Source organism: Aquarana catesbeiana, linkage group LG02, assembly GCF_042186555.1.
Source record: "Aquarana catesbeiana isolate 2022-GZ linkage group LG02, ASM4218655v1, whole genome shotgun sequence".
Taxonomy (NCBI): Eukaryota; Metazoa; Chordata; class Amphibia; order Anura; family Ranidae; genus Aquarana; species Aquarana catesbeiana.
The window spans coordinates 516,768,276-516,773,613 of NC_133325.1; the positions used below are offsets into that span (position 1 = coordinate 516,768,276).

Consider the following 5,338-nt stretch of genomic DNA (forward strand, 5'->3'; position numbering starts at 1 on the left):
AAACAAACAAAAAAAATGCATGAGGTTCCCTAAAAATCTATACCCCTAATTCGGCATTCAGCCTGACAATCCAGGAGAGGGGGTAAATTAGAATGCTACCTAGACCCTCGTGAACCTTACTAGGCCACATGAGCTAAACATGGGCTTGCCAGGAAAGACCTCCCCCCAGCAAAGCACCTTGTCCCCCTGTTGATAAGGACAAGGACCTCTTCCCCACAACCCTGGCTGGAAGTTATGGGGGGGGGGTCTGCTGGCTGGCGGCTTACCGTAATCTAGAAGCCCCCTAGTATTAAAACTGGGCATTGAAGGGTCTGTTTTTTTTTCCTTCAGCCAGTAGGCTGATGGAAAAAAAACAAAGTGGATTCCCCCATCCATACAAGCGAGGTGGATAGAGGAATCCTCCCCGATGTGTTATTGTATGCTGACAACAGGGACTCCTCCACTGTCAGAATACAGTGATCAGTGCTGCAGCCGATTGATCAGCACTGCAGTTTTGATCGAACAAACATTTTCCAACAAACCTGTTTGTTACAAATTAGTCATTTGATTGACTTCCCATGAACGGGAAGGGGAATAGATGGATCGAAATTTGTCCGGTTCTGAAGGGAACATTTGTATCCATTTATGGCCAGCATAAGAGGGCCCCAAGATACTGGCCCCTTACATGGAATGCACTTTAGTGGGCAACACTAATATAAACCAACCTTTATTTTATTATCTTACACCCCAGTCACGCTGATCTCAACATTGAAATCATGCTACTTCACTTGAAGTAGCACAATTTCAAAGTAGCATTTGAAAGTAGCTACTTCAGGTGTGACTTGGAAGACATCTGTGCAACTTCATGCACATATATCTGTGCAAGTTGCACCTGAACTTGCAAAAAGTAGGGTAGGAACTACTTTTAAAGTCGTGGGATGGAGTCAAATCGCATGACAAGTCGCACCAGGGGCTTAAGAAATGACAGCGTTATTGCTGGATAAACAGCCCCATAGCAGAAATGTAAAAATTGTTCTAGTCCATAGGGGTATACAGGTGTGAGAGCAGTAAATATGTTGGAGAAGTAGACAGAAAGGTCTGCTCACATGATGAGTATATGAACTGACTTGGATAACAGACCACCAGGTAAGGGGATTCACCAACTATAATGCATCACAAGCTCTAATTTCTTATATTAAGTTAGTGGGAACTCAAGTTAATTTGCTGGCGCCCACACTATGGCTACAAACACTAATGACATGCGTTTTAGAATGTTGTATAGCAATAGTTCAGACGAACCTCTGAAATTTCCAAGATCAAAAAATGGACTATGTTCAGTGTAATGGAACAATGCATAAGCAAAAAACATTCCTCCTGGTGGCCAGGTTATCTGCAACTCTCTTTCTGCTTCCGACCACGACTTGACTGTTGGATTTAATCTTGTGTGCCTATCATAGTTTCTGTCTTACATTTGTTCCTGATATACTGTAGTGTCATCATCTCCATCCTTTGCCTGAACGTCACCCTGCATCTAGCAATCTTTTAATTACAGTATATTTATGATGGCGGTATGCTTACAATGTAAATGCTGTGAATTTTGCTGACAACTGATTGCTGAGTTTGTGTACCAACTTAATGGAAACCTCATCTGAAAGCAATATGTAAGTGCTGTTTCTGATCTGCCCTGCTGAAAAAGCTAGTTTTCTGGTTGTTATGCCAATTTAGTGCATGTAATATTAAGTATTTAGCGCATGCTTGTAAAATATTCAGGAATTCAATACATAAAAAAGAGAGACAGGCAAAATGCATTTCAGGAAGTAATTCAGAAAATGAAGGTTCCATGTTTCCAGGCTTGTTTTAAAGGAGAAGTCCAGTCTGGGTCATTTGGCTGGGCTTCTCCTATGGGTCACAGGAGTGCAAATCGTTATGCACCCCTGTGCCCCATTTTCAGCAGAGAGTGGTCTGAAGTCCGCTCTCTGCTGACGTCACCAAGATCAATCTAGGCACCGTGTCATCCCAACTTCGGAAGGCTGGATCCTCCAGACTGATGGCAGTCTCAGCCCCTCAGCGAGGCGCATCACATTTGCCTCATTAACCACTTCAGCCCGGAAGGATTTACCCTCTTCCTGACCAGAGCATTTTTTGTGATTCTGTACTGCGTCATTTTAGCTGACAATTGCACGGTCGTGCGATGTTGTACCCAAACAAAATTGATGTCCTTTTTTTCTCACAAATAGAGCTTTCTTTTGGTGGTATTTGATCACCTCTGCGGGGTTTTTTTGCGCTATAAACAAAAAAAGAGCGACAATTTTGAAAAAAAAGCAATATTTTTTACTTTTTGCTATAATAAATATCCCCAAAAAATATAAATAAAAAAAAAAATCGCAATAAGTGTATATTGATTGGTTTACGCAAAAGTTATAGCGTCTACAAAATAGGGGATAGTTTTATAGCATTTTTATTATTAATTTTGGTTTTACTAGTAATGGGGGCGATCTGCTGATTTTTATCGGGACTGCGACATTATGGCGGACACATCAGACACTTTTGACACTATTTTGGGACCATTGTCATTTATACAGCGATCAGAGCTACAAATAGCCACTGATTACTGTATAAATGACACTGGCAGGGAAGAGGTTAAACACTAGGGGGCGATGAAGGGATTACGTGCGTCCTAGGGAGTGATTCTAACTGTGGGGGGTGGGGTCACTACAACATGACAGTAGATCCCTGTCATGTTGCTAGGCAGAACAGGGAAATGCCCTGTTTACATATGTTCTGCCTCTCCTCACCGAAATCGCGGGCCACCGGCGAACATTGAGTTTGCCGCCCGATAGGCAGCAGATTGAAAACGACGTACAGGTGTGCCCATTTGCCTGCCTGTGCCATTCTGCCTACGTATATATGTGTGTGTGTGGCGGTCGGCAAGTGGTTAATAACCTCTAGTAGCATAAAGATATCTGTAGACATTCAGGTCCCATTTGCACTGTTGCAGTTAAGGTAACATGCTACAATAATGTTCAATTTCCCCATAATTAAAATATTGTCTGTTCCCATCTCAGCTTTGTATGTTTTGAAAAATATGACGTCTGTTTTTTTTTTTGTCAGCATTTTAGTGCATTGAGAGGCGCATAGAAGTCTTTGGCAGTGCATCAAACTACACATAGCATATACATTTGATGCATTGGCAACAAGTAGTAACAAGCTTTGGTCATTGGTTGATAACCTTATCAACTATAAATTCTAAATTTATAAGCGTATTGAAAATGTCAATGAGCTTCAAAATGTATTGTATGTCAATGCACAAAGGACATTGACACATGAAAATGCACCTGCCAAACACTACAAAATATACTTCTATGCACACGCATTAATCGGAATGGACCCTTAATGATGATTTCTGATCCTGCTAAAACAGAAAAATTAAGCAGGGATTGACAAATCTACAGGAAACCTTTGCTAACAAAGGTCCACTGACAACCTATTATTCCATGGATAGATGAAATTACCCAAGGGGGTATCAGTAGAACATTAATATTTGTTGGATATAAACATATATATTTGGATGGCTTTAGATTTGGATTGTAATCTATAGAAACTATTCCTAATGCCCAAATCTATTGACTTAAAGTTCACCTTTTTTCCTAAATTCCATCTTCCCTATGTGGCAGTATACCAGTAATGCCCCATTGTTTTAGAAACAGGATAGAGGCTCCCATCATCTCATATAGAGTATGGTGTTCCCATCCCTTTTAATAGAAATAGAAGTAGATGCCCCCTAGTTGGGACTTTGAATGGACCACCAACTCAAAGGTTATATAAAATTAATTCTTTAATGTAATGGATTAAAATACAAATACAAAAGACCACATGAATGAAAGGATGCACAACATGTGCTACATAAGACAAACCAATGTGTTGTATAAAATCGCATACAATATGAATGCCCAAATTCCCGACGCGTTTCCGGTATCAGGTGTTCCAATACCTTCTTCAGGGGCCAAGGGTTCAGAAAGTTTAGTGTTCAAAATACATTCTAAAATTGCAAAGAGACACTGTCAGATAACACACAACAGTCATAGTATACATATATATATCACAAATAACCCATATAATCAAGAAGACCGATGGTCAAGATAGCAGGAGGTGATAATATTCAGGTAAAAGGTGTATATATGAGCACAGGACATCACAGCGTATCATGACTAGCAGAGATAAGAGCCCAACATACCTGGTGTAGTAATTCAATGTCAAAATGCGTATAAGGGACCAGTGAGTTTATATTGACACTGCACATCTCGCCATTAGTGGGAATTATGAATAATTAGTGTGTTCTCTGGGTGGATGGTACCCGCAAAGTCTGCATAGTAAAAATAAGAAATAAAAAATTAAATAAATTGATTCCTTCACGGAACTAAGAAGATAAGATAGATGGACAGATGGTAATGGACCCCCCACGGGAGAAGACACAAATAGACAAAGTGTTAAAAAATGCAGTGGGACCCTATTGCACACCAGAGGAACTCATGTTCAACTAAAGATCCTACAGAGGGGGTGATAGAAAGATAGGATATGAAAAAGCAATGGATGAAATACACTCCCCAAATGAAAATCCTGAATGGGGGAGGGGGGAGACCCCCCCAGCAAAGGAGAAAAGGAATATCCCTAACATAAGGGGGGGACCATGCCTACCTCAAGGGGAGTGCTCAAATTGTGAGCTACTGTGAGATGAAACCAGACAGTTCATAAAAGGCACTGTTGTGGGACTAAATAGCCCAGGGAACAATGTCCCAATATTCCACCTTTGATGAGACCTATATGTGTGGAGACAAGAGGTACATTCAGTTCCAAATGGGGAAAACGTATGGTGAGACAAAAAAGGTATCCCATATGTGCAGAGCTACTTACAAATTTATCCCTCCTGCGTGCAATGTCAAATCACTGGATAAGTGCCTGACAATGGGAACCTACACTGCCATTTAAATAAGCCGGTGATTACACGCCGGCGCATGCGTACAGCCGCATATGATGACAGTGGGTGGGTGGAACAGGTTGCCGAACAGGCGTGTTTACGTCATTCCCCCTCCTCAGTGTACAGATCGAACGCTGCCTGTGTGTGCTTGTGAACACTCCCCCTGGCGTTGTCCGAGAGTTACCACAGCATAATTGGCTGTGTGACGGGGGGAGGGCGGAAGCTTTGTAAAAACAAAGTAGTGTGAATAAACACACGAGTGTATAACGCAAATCCGAAACAATGTATGTCCTGCTGGTGGCAACAAGCAAGAAATGATGCTTCAGTGTGTGAATTAAAGATAGATGTCCATAGGGAGAGAAGTGAATGAAAAAAGAAAAATGA

The 5,338-nt window shown here is 41.3% G+C and overlaps 1 long non-coding RNA gene across 1 annotated transcript; it reads right to left on the reverse strand.

Moving 5' to 3' along the window:
- Window positions 1-3,938: 3,938 nt before the first annotated feature.
- Window positions 3,939-5,017, reverse strand: LOC141129998 (uncharacterized). The gene is made up of 4 exons (XR_012241937.1): window positions 4,891-5,017; window positions 4,675-4,796; window positions 4,214-4,342; window positions 3,939-4,018 (listed from the first exon to the last, which is right to left on the reverse strand). It is a non-coding gene; the product is annotated as an uncharacterized lncRNA (long non-coding RNA).
- Window positions 5,018-5,338: the final 321 nt, after the last annotated feature.